Raw genomic sequence first — 22,483 nt, 5'->3', positions numbered from 1 at the left:
ATGTTTCCTCTGTGTCACGTACAAACCCAACATTTTTTCATCCCCTCAATACGCTTTTGATTGAAGGTTTATAATTTTTGTCAGTCGAGCTTCACTTTCTCGATATCGAACACGTACCTGAAATTCATCAATTTATTTATCAATAGGGTATTGTTTATTGTGAATTGTACTAATTAAAATCGTGTTCCATTGTTTTGCTTCTGAGGGAATAAATTTTGTGTGCATTGTAAACACGTATGGAGTGGCTGGAATGAAAAGCTACGTTGTGACTTTAAAAGTCGTGCAAATAGAGAAAATTTATGAAAAACTAATTAACACATATTATTTGCATTTTATTAATTAAATTTCGTATTGACTAAAACAAACTTTTTTGGAGAAGTAGTTTTGCTTTTATTAGCTGGAAAACAATTTTTTCTAAATTTATTTTTTTTATTTGAAAATGAGCTTGATAAATTAATCTTAGAAGAAACTTCCTAACAATAAAATTTATATAATATTATCACGTTTGCAAAATGTACGAAAGGAATGTTCCATTTTTTTAAAATATTAATGCGAGTGCTTTAATGAATTAAATTTAAAGCTCTTCAAATTCAAAACTCAAAAAGAAAAAAAATCTCAGTTGCAATAAAGTACAATAATTTTTTACAAAAGAGGTTAATTCTGTAACTTAAAAATGACTAATTTTCGAAAAAGACGGGAATATTCACATTTTTGAATTTAAGAAATGTTTACCTCACAAAAAAAAACAGTTTCTCTACAAAATAGTTAAATTTTAGAAATAATTTAATTATCTAAAAACTGTTTGATTTTAAAGCCAAAATGTTCAATTAAAAAAAAAGAGTCCAATTTTAAACCCTGAAATATGAATTGAAAAGAAGTTTTTTTTTTAAATTCAAAAAAATATTGGAGGACGAATTTTATACAAAACGACTTTATTTTGAAATAAAAAAAAAGGTTTAAACCAAGTTGTCAAATTATTAACCAGAAAATTGAATTCCTAAACAAATATATAATACTTAATATTTTCACAAAAAAAGAATTTAAATTTGAAACAAAAACAGTTGAATTCAACAAGAAAGGCGAATTTTCAACTAAATAATTGAGTCCTAGCTATAAAATAAATGATCTACCAAAAAAGTAAAAAAATTTGATTTTAAATATCAATTTTTAAAAATACAATAGTTACATTTTCAGAAAAAAAAATTAATTCGCAACATAAAAAAAAACTTATTTTCTACAAAATACTTAATGAAGGTGAAACTTTAAAAAAAAATAGATTGGTTAAAATTTCAGATGAAAAATTAATTTTTAGCCTAAAGAAAAAAAAACTATTAAAAATAAATTGGAATTTTCAGCATAATAAAACGTGTAGTGTAATAGTAAATATTTTAACAAAAATAAACATTTTTATTTTAGACCAAAAGAAGCCAAATAAAAAAAAGAATTCTCAACATTCTAGTTGAATCCTTAATAAAAACAGAGTAATTTTCAATCAGAAAATTGATTTTTTTATCAAAAAAGGATTAATTCTAACCCACAAAGGACGAATTTAAAAGAAGGCTTAATCTTATACCAAAGGACAAATTTCGAATAAAAAATATAAATTTCAAACAATAAGAAGTTTTAATTTAAAACATCCATTTCTTAAAGCAGAGAAACATATTTTTAAATAAAGTAAAGAACGTTCAACAAAGGAATGAAAAAAACGTATGAATTTTCAAATGGTAAAGATGAATTTTTAACATTTTCTTTAACCAAAAAATAATTTTATGATAAAGTATTTTAACTTGCTGTTAAGTTATTGAATTCTGTGTAGAAAAATTTATTTTTTGATTGAAAAGATTACTTTTGCCAACAAAAATTGAATTATTAACAAAATACATGAATTTACAAACAAGAAATCGAATTTTTATCCAAACGCGATGATTTTTCAAGCCAGAAGTTACATTTTAATCTGAAAAAGATAAATTTTCAATCAAAAATAGAATATTAAAATTGCCAATAAAAAAAAATAACCACTAACCAAAAATGAAACAAACTTTTATTGAAATAGTTAATTTTGAGCCAAAGAGATAAAATAAACAAAAAATTAATTATCAGCAGAGTGATTAAACTGTTAATGAAATAGTTCAGTATCTGACCAGAAAAGATGGTATTTTAATAAAATAGTTGTATTTTTAACAAAAAATCAAATTATTTACAGACAAAGAAAATTTTTTAAACAAACAGTTGAATTTTTAATTAAAATTGACAGATTGCCAAACAAAAATGAAACAGTTGAATATTTATTTAAAATAAAAAATTACTTTTTAATCAAGAATAAAACGCATTTTCATTAAAATAGTTTAATTTTTAACTGAAAAATGAATCTTTCATCAAAATGAATTTTGGACAATGAAGGTCGACTTTTAACCAAGTTCTTGAACTGCTGACTAAAAAGTAGATTTTTTAACAAAGTTTAATTTTATGCAAAAAAAAGATTCATAAGAAAATATACACATTTTTAAATAAATACTTCAATTTTTAACAGAAAAGATTAATTTTGAAGCAAATGGACCAATTCCAATTTAAAAAGACGAATTTTCATTAAAAATGGAATAAATGAATTTTCAGTTAAAAGCTAATTCGCAATTAAAAATAGAACAAATTTCAAGAAAAAGAATTAAATTTTAAACCAAAGAGAAATCTTCAAACAAACAAAAAATAACTTTTAACTAAGCAGATCAATTTTCAACCAATTAGTTACATTTTGAACCCAGGAATATTTTCATTTTTTACTGAGTTCTATTACGTTAGTTCACCCATACAATTTTCCAATGTTAATTTGGAAAAAGTAAAATATCTTGCTGAAAAAGAAAATTAAAAAAATTCTTTTTTTTTTAAAACAATAAAAAAAGGAAGAAAAAATTAGCAGGCAACCACCAATTCCCCTCCCTTCTCTGTTTCCGTTTCCAAATTCAAAGTACTTTATCGATTTCCGTGTCTCATTTCGCGCCTCGTTTCCATTTTCAAAGTACTTTACCACGTTTTCAATTTCAAAATAAGTTATCACATTTCCAATGTCAAAGTACTTTACCGAGTTGCGAGCCCCACTCCGCTTCCCGTTTCAAATTTCAAAGTAATTGATCGCGTTCCATATCTCATTGCGCGCCCCATTTCCAATTTCAAAGTACTTCCGCCTGTCCCTAATTTAAAAATACTTCATCGAGTTTCTTGTCCGATCGTGCGCCCTGTTATCAATTACAAAGTACTTTATGGAGTTCTGTGTCCCAAGTTGCGCACCGTTTCCAATTTCAAAGTACTTTGCCGAGTTCCGTGTCCTTTTGTGCGCCTCGTTTCCAATTTCGAAGTACTTGATCGTGTTACGTGCCCCACTGCGCGTCCCGCTTCCAATGTCAAAGTACTTTATGGAGTTTTGTGCTCCTGTGTGGGTACCGTTTCCTATTTCCAATTACTTCATCGAATTCCGTTCCCCAGTTTGCGTCCCCTTTCCAATTTCTAAGTATTTTATCGAGTTCTGTGCCCCAGAGTACGTCCAGTTTCCAATTTGAATGTGTGCGCCCCTGAATATTTACATTTGGATTTCCTGGATTTAGCTTTAAGGCCACTGTTAAACATGCGGATGAATTTTGAAGAAAATTTAAGAATTTTAATTTAAAAAGATATATTTTCAACGAAAAATGAATTAAATGAATTTTAGTTAAAATCTAATTCTTAATCAAAAATGAAACGAATTTTAAGAAAAATAACGAAATTTTAATTCAAAGAGAAATCTTCAAACAGAAAAAATTAATTTTTCACAAAGCAGATCGGTTTTCATCCTATTAGTTAAATTTTGAACTAAAATGTATGATTCTTTAACAAAATAGTTTTAATATTAATAAAATAAATTATTTTTCATCTAACAATACCAATTTTGAAGCAAAGGGTGAAAATTTTAAGCTAAAAGTTTAATTTTTAAGCCAAGAGTTCAATTTTAAATTGATAAAGATGAATTTTCAACAACAAAAAAAGCAAATTTGAGTTTTCAATCAAATAGATGAATTTTTAACAAAAGAAATTAATTTCTAACAAATTATTTTAACTCTTATCCAATTAGTTAAATTTTTGACAGAAAAATATAACTTTTTATTCAAATGGTTTCGTTTAAAAAAAAATGATTAAATTTTTGACCAAACAAGATTAATCCCGAAACCAAAAATGTAATGGTAAACTTTTTGACAATAGAAGATTCATGTTCAACCAAGAATATTTGAATTTTTACTGGATTCTAGCAAGTCAATTTAAATTAAATAGGGGAAGCAATACAAAGTTTAGATTAAAAATTTAATAAATTTAAATTATATTAAAATCAAATTTAAATTTCGATTTAATTTCCAATAATCAAGCTATGTAAAAAATTCTCAAAAATAAAACCAAGAATCGAACGAAAAAATTTAGACAACCAACATAAAATGTTTCTACTGTAATCTGAGAAAGGTAAAAAATTTCCTTAAAAAGAAAAGAAAAAAGTTATTTTTTTGGACAAAAAATAAAAAAGAGAAAAGAAAAATGAGAAGGCAATCAACCAGATGTCCTTTCTCCTCTTTTTTATACCTCTTGTACTAATTATTTTTATTATTATCGAATCACAACAAAAAAACATTTGTAAAAATAATCAACAATTTTTTATCGATTTCTGTGCCCCAATGTGTATCCCGTTTCCAAATTCAATGTACTTGATCGAGTTCTGCGCTCCACTGCGCGTCCCATTTCCAATTTCAAAGTACTTAATCGAGTTTCATGTCCCAGTGGGCTTCCTATTTCCAATTTAAAATTACTTTATAGAATTCTGAGCCTCAGTTCGGCTCTTGTTTCCGATTTTAAATTACTTTACCGCATTCTGTACCCTAGCTTGCGTCCTACTTCCAATTTCAAATGAATTTGTCGAATTTCGTGACCCAGTCTACGTCCCGTTTTCAATTTCAAAGTACTTTATCGAGTTCCGTAACCAAGTGCGCGTCCCGTTTCCAATTTCAATTAAGGCGGCCCTGAATTTTTACGTTATAATTCCCTGCATTTAGGTTCAAGGCCATTGCAAAGCATGTTCAAAACCGTTCTTAATTCTAAGTTTTAGTGCAGTTTCAATACATTTTTAATTAGTTCATTGAAGGCCGTATAAAGTTACATTTATATTCCCTATTTTAAAATTACATGAAGGACAGCTTTAATATCATATAAGATTTCTAAGAGGGTTTAACCAAAATATTAGAAATTGTCACAAGGGGTGAAATGAGTCAAAAATCATGGAAAATAGCATCACGTAATATGTTGACGCTCCCTTAGATGAAGTAGACCCTCATGATACGCTATACCTTTCACTCTTAAATCCAGCCTAGACAATGCGTCCCGGGCTACGCTATTTTAGACCCTACATGATACAGTTCAATCTAATACAGGATCAAATTGTAGCAGTGCCATTCGGAATCTAGCAGAATATTAATATTCGGGGTTGACTGAACCGTGAAAAGCTCGAGACGCATTAGAGTGCAACACCCTGCAATTTCGATATTCCAAGTTAAGACCTGATCCCGTGGTATTAGAATTCGTCCAATCGTCCCTTGCCTTGAAGGATTCCACAGTGATCCAGATGACGTCATGTTGAGAAGTAATAATGGATTAGGGTATTACACGGCCATTATGCACAACATGGCATGTGTTACCAAAGCCTCAAGAATAGGTAATAAGACTTTATGATCGAGCGCAAAGAGAGTCAGTGAATGAGATATATCCGATGTGCTGGGGTGACCAGAGTACCCAGAGCTGGGGTAGAGAGTCACTCGCGTGACTCACTATAAACCACAGGCGTTGAAACTCCCGCGGTGCAGTTTCATATTTTCTACTCAACTGCCCCCCGTAGCTGAGGGGGGTAGCTGGGTAGCTGCATCTTTTTTTCTTCTTAGTTTGCTAAGTGTGCAAAATCTAATTTATTACGATCAGCGATATCGGACTCGATAATTTAGTTACATGAATAACACCCTTGCTGTAACGCCTCCAGGGGGGGGTTTTGATTTAAAATTCTATCGTTTTGGTGGGAATTGTACTAATTGGACATCGATTAGATGCTTCTTTGGGGTTGTTAAAAAAATTGTGATTATTTAAAAAATTTTTAATTTATCTGCTATATCATCAGAGATTGTATCTTACCGACAGTAGATCTACCCTCCAAACCATGAAGGCAGAAAATCTACACAATATCGATCAAGTTAAGAATCTTCAATAACAGAAAATGCTTAACGTCTTAATAAGACTAGATGGAAAATAACTTTTTCAAATTAAAATTAAAGTTATTTATTGAAAAAAAGATCCTACTCCATGTTCACTCTATTGGGAAACGAACCACAAAACTTCTGATTTGCGGTCAGGTTCTTTTCCAATTAAGCTATTCGAGGGATCAAAATAAGAACTCTTAATTCAAGAACATAACGGTAATTTTTAGCTAGGTGTTAATGGTACAAGTAATTATTTAAAATTTTTTAAATTTATCTGCTATATCATCAGGGATTGTACATTACCGACAGTAGATCAACCCTCTAAACCATCAAGGCAGAAAATCTACACAATATCGATCAAGTTAAGAATCTTCAATAACAGAAAATGCTTAACCTCTTAATAAGACTAAACGGAAAATAATATGTTTAAATTAAAATTAAAATTATTTCTTGAAAAAAAGATCTTCCTCCATTTCACTCCATTGGGAGTGAAGAACTTCACTCCCAATGGAGTGAAGATGGAGTAGGATCTTTTTTTCAAGAAATAATTTTAATTTTAATTTAATAATGGTGATGCTATTTTAAAAATAGTTCGTGTCCCTCTCCTTTTTTGTCAAAGGACATCAGATGAGGCTTGAACCCCTCTTCCATTCTCAACAGGACGTTAAGAATATTTATTATTCTCTAATGATGAAACAGATCCCTTGTAATTTTTTACGAATTCTCGTGCATATCGCACGGAAATTTATCTGAATTCCGAGAAAAAAATTCTTTTTGTTTTGACAAAAAAAAGATATTTAGAGGTGGTGCAAACAGCTAAAAGTTTAACACGTATTTCCAATAAAAAAAACGTTGTTGTAAATTTTATTCAGAATCGTCAATGTTGGCTGAATCGATTTTAAATTCAACAATTCTCTTAATAAATAACCATACAGCAGGAATAAAATATTACCTATTAAATATGACTCCCATAAGTCTGTTTTATAGAGCATAAAAAACCCCATAAGTAAACGAATGGCTTTTGCGAGTTTTTGTGACTAATTATGATTTTATGGGGTTTCGTAAAATGCACATTGTTTCGAATACATATATAACACCACGTTCTACTGATAATTAGATATTTTAATAATTTTTTTAAGCAATTTTATATTTTTTTTAGAAATTATCTCTCAGAGTAGATATAGGAAGACCCGATTTTTTTGAGGTTTTCTATTTTTTTTTCTTATTTTTAATTAGAGAGACGTAATACCACATTATTGTAAGCAAACATAATTATTTTAAAAAAGTATTATTGTTTATAACTATCTTCGTCTATATGAATACTAAATAGTTGCGTTTTTTCTGACTTTTAAAACTTTTCGTCCATTGTTCAATTAGGATGAATTTAAATTCAAATAAACAAAAAAATTGTTTAAACAATTCATTTTTATTATTAGTAATATTCTCTTTGCTTGACGATAGAAAGTTGCGCTTTTCACTAAAATTTTTGTACATTTGTCTAATTTTCATTCGGAGTGACTTTATAATTATTGAAGTTTAGCGAAATTGACTGTTAAAAAATCCATATTGTTTAAAACTATATCCATTTATATTAATGCCAGATATTTGCGATTTCTTCTGTAATTTTTTACTTTTGGTCCACTTTTCAGTTACTAAAGTAATAATTAATACGAGTTAATAATAATACTTGTTTAAACAATATACTATTGTTCATAACTATTCTCTTTTAAATAAGTGCTAATAATTTGCGGTTTTGCTCAGAGCTTTAACTTCCCTTTGCATATTTAGCTATAAGAAAATTATAAATTAACATTAGAAAAAAACATATTGTGAACAATCTTCTTGCTTTTCGTAAATGTATTTTCTGTGGGGCAGGGGGGGGGGCAATAATAAAAAAAGGAGATAGATATAAAAAATAATTATTTATTCAAATAATTATTTTTGCTAAATTCAATTAATTATAAACTCACCCTAAAGAAAATGTGAATGAATAGTTGCAACTTAAAAAAAAGCACAACTTTCTTGCACCATTCAAACTGAAGATTATTAATAATAATAAATTGTTTGGACGCCTAATTTTAGTAAATTAACTTAATCTTTAAAGTTACTCTGATTGAAAATTGGACAAAAACTGGAAAATTAAATAACAAGGGATATTCTAACATTAATCTAAGAAAAAATTGCTAATAACACTAATAAATTTTTGTTGAGAGTTTTCTTTTTTTTTTAATTTGACTCTTTTGATTTCAAAATTGAAATCTTTTTTGGTTGATACATTAACTACTATATTTTTTGTTCAGAATTCATCTTTATGAAAAATAAAATTGGAATAACAATGGTTTCTTATTGGAAAAAAGCATATCAGTGTATTTAATTATAATTAAATAGACTAACATAATATTAATAACCAATGATTATTTTTTTAACAATTTGTCTTTTTTGTTTAAAATTACTTTTCAACTTAAAATTTACCTATTCTATTTTTGTTTCTTAATTGATTGTTTTAAGTTGAAAAATATTGTATTTTGTTAAAAATTATTTTCTTGTTGAATTCAACTCCTTTTGATTAAAAAGTAAAATCTTTTTGAGTGAAATATCAAGTACTATATTCATCCTTCAGAATTCCTTTTTTTAATGGTCATTTAATTACTTATTAAAGATTGAACTCTTCCGTTAAAAATTGATTTTCTTTGGTTAAAGACTCATCACTATAATTGAAAATCCATCTCTGTTTCGTAAAATGAGCTATTTTGTTGAAAATATTTTTATTTTTTTTATTGAAAATAAATTTTTTAAACTGAAAATTTTATCACTTCACTTTGAAAATGAAACTATTTTTGTGAAAATTAGTTGTTTTTTGTTTAAATTTTCTAGAAACTAAAAATATAACTATTCTAATTAAATATTACATCATTTTAGTTGAGAATTCAGCTTTGTGGTCGAATATTAATTATTGTAACTAAAAATTTAATTTAATTTCAGTTGCAAATTCATTTATTAATTATTTTTTATTCAACTATTCCACTTAAAGGTTTGTCATTTTAGTTACATGTTTATACGTTTAGTTCAAAAATAATTTTTATGCTAAAAATTGAATTATTCCATTTTTTATTGAAAGCTGAACTTCTTTAGTAAAAAATTTCACTACTTCCTTGATAATTCAGGTATTTTCTTAAAAATTGTCTTTCTTGGTAAAAAAATAATCTTCTTGTTTGAAAATAAATCTTTGGTTGAAATTTCCTGTATTCCAGTTAAATACTCATCGTTTTAGTTAAGAATTTTCAAACTTTAAATCTTTAGCTAGAAATTCATATTTTTGGTTTGGAATTTATCTATTCTAATTAATGATTCATAAATTAGCTGAATTTTTTGAGTGAACAACTTTTTATTTTTTTGTTTTTAAATAAAAATTTAGTTGTTCTCTATTTGATTAAAAACTGATATTCTTTAGTTAAAAATTAAACTATTTAGCTCAAAAAAGATTCTATTTCAGTTAAAAATTTATGTATTTCCTTAAAAAATCTTTTTTGTTAGAAAATTAATCTTTTTCGTTGAAAATATAAAGAAATCCAGCTAATCATTTATCATTTAAGTTGAAAATTTGTCTTTTTTGATTAAAAATAAAACTACTTGGTTCAAATTTAAATTCTTTTGTTGAAAATTTATTTTTTGTTTGAAAATTTATTTATTTGCGTTAAATATTCACAATTTTAGTTAAAAATTCATCACCATAAGTGCAATTTTCGTTGCGGAACATTAATTTTTTAAATGAAAATTTAATTGTTCTACTTTCGGTTGAAAACTGATATTTCTTCATTCAAAATGAAAGTAATTGGTCGAAAAACTGATTAATTTTAGTTAAAAATTTAACTATTTGCTGAAAATTTAAATATTTTCGCAAAAAATTTTCGTTTTTTGCAGGAACTTAATCTTATTAGTTATCAATTTAAGTATTTCACCTTAAAATATTCAACATTTTAGCTGAAAATTTATCTTTTGGTTGGAAATAAAACTACTTGGTTAAAATTTATACTATTTTATTGAATATTCATTTTCAGGATTTAAAATTAATCTATTTCTGTTATACATTCATAATTTTGCTTGAAAATGCATCACATTTGTTGCCATTTTTTCATGTTGAAAATTAATTTTTTCAAATGAAAACTTTATTATTATTCTTTTATTGTTTAAAACCTCAGTTTTTTCAGTTACAAATTTAACTATTTCTTTTAAAAAAGATTTTTTTCAATTGAAAATTTAAATAATGAAAACAATTTTAAATAATTTGTTGATTTAAAATGCAATTATTTAAGTGAAATAGTTATAATTTTAGTTTAAAAATTGTTTTGGTTGAGAATAAAACTACTTAATTTATTTTTTTTTTTTAATTCATCTTTTTGGTTGAAAATTTATCTTTTTTAGTATAAAGTAGAATTATTTGTACTTGAATGTGAATTTTGAACCAAAAACTTAATTTTTAACAAAATAGTTGAATTTTTTATTTTTGTAATTGAATTTTCAACTAAAATAGACAAATTTTCAACAAAACAGTTACATTTTTTGTTGTTGCAAAAAAGACGAATTTGAAACAAAACAATTGACCTTTTAATATGAAAATATGACTTTTTAATTAAAAAGTTAATTTTTTACAATTTTCTAAGAAAAAGACAAGTTAAAGAAAATATATATACATTTTTAATCGAAGATATTGATTTTTAAACAAAATAGAACAAATTTTCAGTGAAAAGGTTAAATCTTCAACCACGAAAATGAATATTTAATAATGTAGTTTAACTTTAAACCCATTAGTTAATATTTCAACAACAAAGAAATTAAAATTTTATTTTAAAATCAAAATGAGTTGCATTTAAACATAAATTGTTAATACATAATGCATTGTCAAAATAAATTGTTGATACTTACTGAAAAAGATAAAATTCCTACAGAAAGATATAAATTCTAGGCCAAAAATGGAATTTTTATTAGAAGTTGCACTTTTCAACAGAAAATAGTAACTATTAACCAAAAAGTTAAGTTGAAACAAAAACGATTATTTTTTCACCGAAATAATAGAATTCGCAACACAAAAAGAAGAATTTCAAACAATAAAGTCAAATTTTTTATTTGAGAAGATGAATTTTATACAAAAATGTTGATCATTCAAACACAAAATATAAATTTTTAATCAAAAAGTAAATCACAATCAATTAGTTTAATTTTGAATTAAAAACGATACATTTTTAGATGAAAATAAAATTTTTAATTTAAAGAATTGATTTCTCAAAGAGAAATAAGGGATTTTGAACAAAGTATTTAATTTTTTAAACATGTATAGTTTAAAAAAATTTGTTTAGCTTTTAACTCCGTTTATTTCAATCTAAAAAATTAATTTTTCGCCAAAAAATTCTGATTTTCAACTAATCGCGTAAAGTTTTAAACAAAAATGGAATAGTTCAATTTTCAGTTTAAAAAACATTTATTTTTAAACAAAATAACCAAAGGAGATTAATTCTGACTAAACAATATAATACTTTTTTTAATACTATTTTTAAATTTTGTTTATTTAATAAAAAAAATTTTTCAATTGATTCTTGAAGTATACCGATTTTTGAAAACTTCTTTGATTCAATCAAAAATACATAGAAAACTAAAAGAGGCTAACTAAAAAAGATGTCTAATAGCAATGCAAATGTTAAAAAGTTTATTAAATATTTTATAAACAAATAATTTGAATGAAAATCTTCTCTTGGGGATTGGCGGCGATTCGAAAATTTATTCGCACTAAATTTTAACAATTTGTGGACAAAATGAATTTTTTTAGTTTAATTAATAAAAGTTAATAAATAATTTTTTTTTTTATAAGTAATTCTTACAAACAAATATCCATATCAGATATTTTTGTTGGAATAAATAAAGTTTTTTTATAGAATCAATCATATATTATTTAGAAATAAAACTTTAGTACCATATTTGGTCACTAAATAAAATGTAATAATTGTTTAAACTACCTTAATTAACAAATGCACTATATGGCTATTTTTAGAGGTACAAACTTGATTTTTTCGATGCAATTAAATTTAAATAACCGACTTCAAAATTTGTAAGAATATTTTGACGGCAGTATATAATTTATTATTGCAAACAAGAATTGTATAAAAAAATTCTAAATCATTTTATGTATTTATAAATAAAATACCGTTTTTCACGGAATTAACAGCCACTTATTTAGAAATGATTTTTTGCTTAAAATCGATAACATTTCATCATTTTTTAACCAAAATTAATTATACAATGCATTATTTATCCATTTTTCAACATTTAAACTTGTTGTTTTGTATAATCAACTGTAATAAACACATTTTTTCACTTTTTTAATATTTCGAGAACAATCGACAATTTTTTTTTTATTAACAATTTAATTAACGAAGCCATACACAGTGTATAATATAAGATTTTCACAAGTATTTGGCAGGTGGGGATGTTTTTATGAAATGAAACTAATTCTTTAAAAAATTTGTGGACTACGTTGTTAACAAAAATAAAAATAATAGACCGTTATCGAAATATCCAAAAAAGTTTAAAAAATGTGTTATTACCAGTTGATTACACACAAAAAACATATCGAAATACTAAAAATAGTATTTTATTTATAAACATATAAATAGATAAAAATTTGTTTAAGCAATTTTTATTTACAATAATAAAGTGTTTACTGTCATCAAAATGCTCTTAAAAATTTTAGTTATTTATTTACTGTTTATTGAATTGAAAAAATATAGTTTGTACTTAGAAAAATAGCCAAATAGTGCATTTGTTTAATAACCTAGCTTAAAAAATTATTGACTTTTATTTGATAACGGAATATGATACTTACGTTTTATTTCCAAGTAATATATTATCGATTCCAAACAGAAAAATTATTTATTTGATCAAAAGTACCTAATATGGATGTTCGTTTATAAAAATTGATTTAGAAATAACAATTTATTTATTAAATTCGAATTATTTAACTAAAAAACTCTTTTTGTCCATAAATTGTTGAAATGCAGTGCGAATGAAGTGTCGAATCACCGCCAAACTAAACGAAACCATTTTCATTCCCTTATTTGTTTATAATAAATTTAAATTTTGTTTTAATATTTGGATTGCTATTAAACATCTTTTCTGGATAGTTTCTGTCAGTTTCTAGGTATTGTTGATAAAATCAAAGCATTTTTTTCATATCTGTATACTTTAAAAGTGAAGATTTTCTAAACTAAAATTATAGTTATTAAATAAACAACAACAAAAAATCATCTATGACATTTCGATGCGAAATTTTATTAGCTTTCATTAAAAAAAAGTTGAAATCGGATAATAATTGTTTTCTAAAAAACCATTTGTCCATTGACGTATTTTTTCAATCACAAATCAAAGAAAAAAAGCGATTTACCCCCCACCTAGGTAATACGAAATAATTTTCGAATAGCCCCTTTTTATCGTAGATAAAAAGAAAAAAAATTCGTCACGTTATTGCAGTTATTTTGACAAAATTAAACTGTAATTTAAATACCATATATCAAGCTACATAATTTATTGCATAGATTAGTGAAGACCTAACAGATGGGCTTAATTGTATCTCCATTATGTGATTCATCAGATTCCCGAACGAAGCATCACTTCATGTCTCTTTCCTTGGATTACTTGGTTACGACCTACGAGTGATGGATGTGCTTCTCCCTATTTTTTGTCGCTGTACTCCCCCCCCCCCCATTAGAGCATTTTTTACATCTAGGTTCAACCAATTCGGAGACATTGTCTTCAATTCTATCAATCTAAGGATCCAGGGCAGTGATTGTAATGAGTGCCCCGAACTCTTCTACGCATGCGTCGCGTTCAGTCTCTGATTCGTTGCTGTTCGCGCGTAATTCGAAATGCTAAAAAAAAACATTTGTATTGTTAAACATTTTCATTGAACAACAAGATTGTCAATACATTTTAATAGTTTAATAAACTTTAAATATCAAAATTTTCGAATAATGAAAAATATGCAAGAAAAATACAAGTGAGCGCCAAAGGATACTTCTTATTTAAACATTATGCACTTCATAAATTTTGATTTTAATCAAGATTCATTAATATCGGTCTAATAAACATTTATATAAGTTAAAATGACATTATTCATAATAAACAATAAAAATGTTATTTTTCAGCATTTTAAATTGCGCGCGAACAACAACGAATCAGAGACCGAGCGCGACGCATGCGTAGAACAGTTCGAGGCACTCATTACGAGCAATGATTGAGGATGCAGCTTGAGGTAAAATTTCAATCATGGTACTCGAATAACGAAATTGCAATACTGTATTGTAAGTGTTGTAACTCGAGAAGTCACCATCCAGCATTCCAATACATGTATTCAAGAAATTCTTCAAATTCAAGGAATTCATCGAATTTACGGAATTCATGAAGTCCTTGGAATTAACGGAATTAAAAAAAAGTCAAGAAATATACAGAATTCTCTAAATTCATAGAAATGAAGGAATTCACGAAATTTGGAGAATTCAGATAATTAATGGAATTCACAGAATTCATGGAATTCAAAGAATTCGCGGAATTCATCGAATTTATAGAATTTACGGAGTTGATCGAAATCAAAGAGTTTGCCGAATTCATCGAATTTAAGGAATTTAAGGAATTAAAAGTAATAAAGGTATTTACAAAATGTATGAAATTTCCATCAAATTTTCTAAATTTATAAAATTCACAGAATTCGCTAAATTGATGAAATTCATGGGATTTCCGGAATTTATGGAATTAACGAAATTCATCGAATTTATGGAATTTATGGCATTGATCGAGTTCGCGGGTTTCACTGAATTTGTGAAATTTGCGGAATTCAAGTAATTTACGAAATTGATGGAATTCCAGAAATTCGCCGAATTTAAAGAATTCACGAAATTCATGGAATTCACGGAATTCCGGAGAATGACGGAATTCGCAGAATTCATGGTAACAAAGGAATTTACGAAATGTCTGAAATTTCGCGAAATTAGTGGAAATCATGGAGTTCGAGGAATTCAAGAAAATACATGGAATTTATAAATCTGACGCAATCAATGGAATTCAAGGAATTCACGGGATTTACAGAATCAGCGCAATTCATCGAATTTACGGAATATGGTGAATTAATTGAACTCGAAGAATTCTCGTAATTCATGGAAATTAATGGATTTCGCTAAATTTATGAAATTCACGGAATTCGTAGGATTCAAGGAATGCAAAGAATTAACTATAATCACGCAATTCAGGGAATTTGCAGAATTCATAGAATTGACGAAATTCAAAGAATCAATGGAAATCAAGGAATTCACGGAATTTATGGAATTTACGATATTCATTGAATCCGCGGGTTTTATTGAATGTATGGAATTCGCGAAATTCAAGTGATTCACGTAATTCATGAAATTCATGGAATTTATAAAACTCACGTAATCAATGGAATTCAAGAAATTCACGGGATTTACGGAATTCATCGAAATGATGGAATTTGGTGAATTCATTGCATTCAAGAAATTCACATAATTCATGGAAATTAATGGAATTCGCTGAATTTGTGAAATTAATGGAATTTGGTGAATTTATTCAACTCAAAGAATTCACGTGATTTACAAAATGAATGGAAGTCATAAAATTCGCAAAGTTTTTGAAATTCAAGGAATTCTCGGGTTTCATTAAATTTATGGAATTTACGAAATTCAAGTATTTGACGAAATTTCGCGAAATTAATGTAAATCATGGAGTTCGAGGAATTCATGAAATTTATAAAACTCACGTAATCAATCGAACTCAAGGAATTCACATTGTTTACGAAATTAATGAAATTCATAAAATTCACAAAAATTTAAAAATTGAAGGACTTCGCTAAATTAAATTCAAGGACTTTCCTAAATTTATGAAATCTACGGAATTTGCTCCATTGATAAAATTCATGTAATTCATGGAATTTAAGAAATGCACACAATGAACTGTAATCACGCAATTTAAAGAATTTGCGGAATTCATATAATTCTATGAATTCACTAAAACCACAAAATTAACGGGATTTGCAGAATTAACAGAATTCATCGAATTTATGGAATTTATGGAATTTATGGAATTCACGGAATTCAAGTATATGACGTAAATGATCGAATTCAAGGAATTTCCTGAATTAGAGGAATTCGCTAAATTCATTGGATTCACGGAATTCACAGAATTCTTGTTGATAAAGGATTTTACAAAATGTATGAAATTTCGCAAAATTAATAAAAATCATGCATATCAAAGAATTCTCGAAATTCATGGAATTTATAAAACTCACGTGATCAATGCAATTCAAGCAATTCACGGTATTTACGGAATCATCTGAATTAATCGAATTAACGGAATTTGGTGAATTTATTGAACTCAGGGAATTCACGTGAATTACGAATTGAATGGAATTCATAAAATAATATCTTATGAATTTATTTGCATTACATAATACTGGAAACTGATTTATGAAATATAAATATCATACCTCAAAATAACAAGCTTGATGCGTATAATCCATGACAAATCCATTAGCGTTCCCAATAAAAATTTGGATTTTTCAATTATGCAAACACTAACTCAAAATTTCATTCTTTTAGTAAAGAATATTTTCATTTATTTATTTTTATTATTAAACAATTGGCTAATAGAGCCCTAACTAAGATAATTTTCTTTTTTATCTAAAATCAAAACAAATTTAACTATCGGAGCGCATAGCGCGAAGCTCAAGATTCTTTGGAATCTTTTTAAATGCCTTTAAATATTTTAAGTCCTTTAAAATATTTGTGAATCCCTTCAAATCATTCAGTCATTGACTATGATCGAGGATGTCATTGTTAGGAGTGTGACTGAAGTGTGTGGTACTGCGCTTGTAAGAAGAAAGTTTGGTGATTCATGGTGGAATGATGAAATTAAAGGTACCCAAAAAGCAAAGAAAGAAGTGTACGAAAAAACTTTGAACATCACAGGTCTTAGCGATAAGGAGAGAACATAGACATGAAAATGATCACACACACACAAAAATATATTTTTAATTTCTGCAACTAAATTACAAATCACCATACTAATGAGCTACCTAAAGTGACAGATTTTCTAAATTTTTATATTATTTTCAATTTGTGCAATCAAGTTACATATAACCATAATAATCAGCTACTTGAAGCGCTAAATTTATGAAATTCACGGAATTCGTGAAATTCAAGAAATGCACAGAATTAACTGTAATCACGCAATTGAACGAATTTTCGGAATTCACGGAATTCATTAAATTCATGGAAGTCGCGGTAATAATGAAATTGGTTGAACACACAAAATTGATGGAATTTATGGAATGCATTAAATACCTTGAATTCCGTGAATTCCTTGTTGTCCTCGAACTTCCTGGATTCCGTAAATTCTTTGTATTCCGTGAATTCCTTGAATTTATAAATTCCGCGAATTTCATAAATTCAGTGACTTATCATTGCATTCCACGAATTCAGTGGATTTGCATGAATTCCGCGAATTCCATGAATTCTGTGAATTACATTAAATTCGTAAATTCTGCGTATTATATAAATTCCGTGAATTGCATGAATTCCACGAATTCCGTAAATTTCATGAATTACGTAAATACGCACGTTATATACTATATATTAACAAAAGTTTTGGCTCCGTCAGAAAAATTTTTTCTTTGTCTGAATTAAGAGGTCGACAGGGGTCGAGATACCTAGTTTCGAGTGCTGCATTAAAAACGACTGCAGTTCAACGTACTGTAGTTGAAAGTACTCTAATAATTTTTAGAAATTCCTGGAAAAATGAAACTGATTTTCCTTTTTGAGAATAAATTTTAGGGAAAAATTAAAAAAGGATATCAAATTGTTTTCTAAAATTTCGAAAAAGAATGGGAAAGACTCTGAAGCAAAAGCTATCAATTAGCAAGATTGCTAAGATTTATAAAAAATACAAGTAAGTTTAATAAATCTAAAAAAAATAAAATAAAAATTAAGTTGAAATCTGAAAATATTTGAAAAAAAGTTTGAGAAAATAAAATATAATTAAAAATAATAATAAAAAATAGATAATTAAAAAAGATTTAAAAAGTTTTCTAAAACATTCCTAGCAGATTCTAAAAGATGTTAAAGCAGTTTTTATAATTTTGCAGATTTTTAAGAAAATTTATTGAAAAATTCAAATAATTTTAAAAGGTTCCAAAGTTGTAGAAATAATTAAAAAATAATTTGAAATTTGAAAATAATTCGAAATTTTTTTGACAATATATGAATTTTCGAAGAGTTCGAAAAAATCGTTTCAAAAGATTAAAAATTATTGTATAAACATCTTTCAATTAGCAAGATTACAACGCTTGAAAAAGAATATTTAATTTCACGATAAGAAAAAAAATTTCTCATAATTCATGGAATAATTCAAACCGATTTTATATTTTAAAAAACTAATTTTAATATACTTCTTACAAATTTTTACATTTAAAAATATTTCCAAAATGGTCAAAACGAATTTGGAAGGTTTGAAGGCACGTTTTTTTCATTTTTCAGAATTTCAAGAAAAATTTAGGATAAATTCGAAAATTTTTATAACATGTTTGGAAGATTTAAAAGTTATAAAGTAGTTGAAAAACTATTTTAAGTATGAAAGGGTTTCAAAAAAATTCCTTAAGATTGCTCGGAAAATTTTTAATTACTTTTTATGTTGAAAAATGAATTTTTAAGAAAAATTAAAAAATTTTAATGAAATTAAAAAAAAAATTTCAATTTCAACATATTTTTTCAAAAGTCATGAATAGTTCAAGTCAGCTTAAGAGATATTTATCTTCCAAACTTCTAAGAGTACTAAATATTTTGCAAACTGACTCAAAGTTTTCCAAAAATTTTTCCAAAAATTCTTCCAAATCCTGAAAAATAAAAAAAAATTTTCGACATATTTAAAGCTTAAAATTGTTTTAATTTTTGCAAAAATGTGGAAAATTTATATATTTATTTTACTTTCAATTCAGAGGGAAGAATACAATCAAAAACTGGTGGCAAATTAATCTTTTTTGGCCGCGGATTCAACTACATTGTCAAAAATCAAAATGGAAACTTCATTTTTTTAATTTAAAATGCAACTGGTTATAACTAATTTTGTTGTTGTTGGGAATTAAACTATTTTGCTACAAATTCGTATTTTTGTATGAATTAAATTATATTTTTTTATTTAGAATTAAAACATTTATGGTTTAAATTTCATTTATATTGAATAAATAATATATTCAATAATTCAATGATAATAATGATCAGTGAGAGCAAGGTCTTCAAAACTTTAAAATACAAAAAGTAATATTTTCCGCCTAGGAAATATAACATAGAAAAGTATCTTTTAATAGCAAAAGTTTTCCTAATTTTTTAGTTTTTGAAATTTCATTTAATAAAGAAAATGCATATATTTTCATTTAAAAAAGTCAATTTTTGACCAATACATTGACAATAAAAAATTCAATTAAAACTATTAATTCCATGCAAAAAAAACAACAAATTTTCAACAATATTGTTCATTACTTTAACATAAAGCTACTTTTTAAAATAAAAAGTCACTGTTAATGAATTTTATATTACAAACTAAATTAAAAAAATTGAGCACGCTCAAAAAAACATACCCTGACTCTAAAAACGTTCCCTCACATTTGAAGTTTTCCAAGTTTTCCGGGTAGAGCTACAATTGACGGAAAATAAAAAATTTCCACATTTCTAAAATAATTCATGTTGTACTTTTTTAAAAGTATTTTTCAAAGAACAAACTTTAAAAAATGGAAAATTAACCGTATAAGACAATTTAAAACTTTAAATTATTTTCAAAAGTTAGATAAAATGTAAATTTTTGAATATTACCAAATAAAAGTTTAGAAGCCTCTGAAAGATTTAGAAATGTTATACAATATTTTTTTTTTTAATTCCTGGAAAAATTTATACTGATTTTTCATTACGAAAAATAAATTTTAAAATCAAATTAACAAAAATTTTTTTAAATGTTGAATTTTTTCCCAGAAATCCAAAAAAAAAGTGGTCGAGTTCAAAACAACATTTTCTAATTGGTAAGATTGCAATGTTTTACGATTATTAAAAATATTTCCTGAAATGCATGGCATAATTCAATTGAATGTTTTAATTAATAAAATCAGTTTAAAAAAAAATAATTGAAAAGACTCTAAGATATTCAAAAGAATTTCTAAAACGGTCAAAACAAAATTTGGAAGATTTGACAGCAATTAAATTTTTTTTTTTAATTTTAAGAAAATGAAAAAAAATTCGAATAATTTTAAAATATATTTTAAAAGTTTATGTCTTGGAAATCATAAACAAATTATTAAAATTTTCAAATGATTTGAAAAAATTAGAATCAAAATTCAAGAAAATAAAAAAACTTTTCTTGCGGTTCTCGGGAACATTTTTTTCTTTTTCAAACTATTTTTCGGAGACTTTTCTTTTTACTGTTGGTGTAATTACTAAAATATAATATTATATATTTCTAGAAATCACGTTTTTTTTTGTTTGAAGATTTATTTACTTGGTTGATATACTTTGCTAGAGACTATTTTGTTCTTGCATATTCATCACATAAGAGGAAAAATCATCTCTTTGATTTAAAGCCTAATTTATCTATTTTGCAGAAAATTCTTCTTTTTATCTTCGAAAACTAAGTATCAACTGAAAATAAATTTAGAAAATTCTACTATGTTTTCTGAAAATATTATTTTTTGAAAAAAATGTTGATCAGCAAACTTTAAACATCATAACTGTAACCACTGCAACCACAACAATAAAAGTTCATTGAGACATTCATGAAATAATCAATATTAAAACAAATTAAGATCAAATCAACAATTAAATGTTTAAAAACTTATTATACAATTTTTTATCATTGGTGTAGGTTTTATGAACAGGGAAGTTAATCAATAATTTGTATGTTAATTTTTGTATGTCTTATTGGTCTTAATTAATATTATTAAAATATTAATTTTTCTAAAGATTGTGACAAAATGCTATCTCGCATTTTTTAGCAATCTTAAGATTAATTAAATTGCCACGAGAAACCCCTAACATAACCTACATTTGGACAAACTCGTAAGTTTTCTCAAACTGTTCTTGTTAGAAAAAAGCTAATTCCGGTCAGAGTTTCCTAACATAACCTGAACTTTTTTTATTTTGAATTACGTGAAAAAATAAATTTCTCTCTCTCAAAAAAAAGAAACTAAAAAATTTACAAGTTTCATTTTCATTAATATTTCAGATTATTTATTTAAAGAAACATATTTGCAGCAACATCTTTTGGATATATATTTATTTACTTTTATCATTACCGACTTTTTTTATTTCATACTACGCGATCTCCAAACTTACGAACTCGTACTTCTATGTTCAAATTTTTGGGGGAAATAAATGTTGGGAGAAATAAAATTTGGGTTAACTGAGACCTTGCCAAATTATCGTCTCGCCGTGAAACAATAATATTCTTGGTTCATGAACATGTAGTATTTGAAGTACAAACAGCTATTGCAATGATGCGTTGGCCATCAAACTGTTACGCTAGAAAGCACTAAAGACTTGTTTAGCATATCGTTATCTTAGAGGATTAAAAAATGTAAAGGAAAATAAATTAAATATTACGAAATGTGAATAGTCCTACCTGCTTTCCTCTCTGCTATCTACAAACGGTTAGTATATGCATTATCGAGCAGAATCCTAAAAAATCATAAATTTCTCCTTAAAATTTTCTAAACGAGTAAGTTTAATATCCTCCAGAAGAAAATGAGGTTCTTCTTCGGTGCTTTTGTGCTTAACTACATGCTTCTTTTCAACAAAATCAGTAAGTACCATAATCATAATCCTTTTTTGAATAGTTGACATATGTCGACCAACGGTCGACATCTGGATCATTTGTTTCTGATATAATGGTTTGTAACTTTATTTTCTATATTTGTCTTTTTACAGAATCATCAGATACTTCTGTCACAAATCTCTTAGTTGAAAGAATGAAAACTAATAAAGATATCAACAGAGTGGATTCCCTTGAAATCTTTAGACTAACCAGGCCTTCAATTCTGAAACATCATCCATCCTCAAGAAAACATGAGGCTCTTGATTTGCATCAATCTATATCTCATATTCTAGAAGCTTCTCAAGAAAGACTTTCCTCTAGATCTATTG

The sequence above is a fragment of the Belonocnema kinseyi genome, chromosome 7 (genome assembly GCF_010883055.1).
Source record: "Belonocnema kinseyi isolate 2016_QV_RU_SX_M_011 chromosome 7, B_treatae_v1, whole genome shotgun sequence".
NCBI classification, from domain to species: Eukaryota; Metazoa; Arthropoda; class Insecta; order Hymenoptera; family Cynipidae; genus Belonocnema; species Belonocnema kinseyi.
This window is presented reverse-complemented; position numbering follows the sequence as displayed.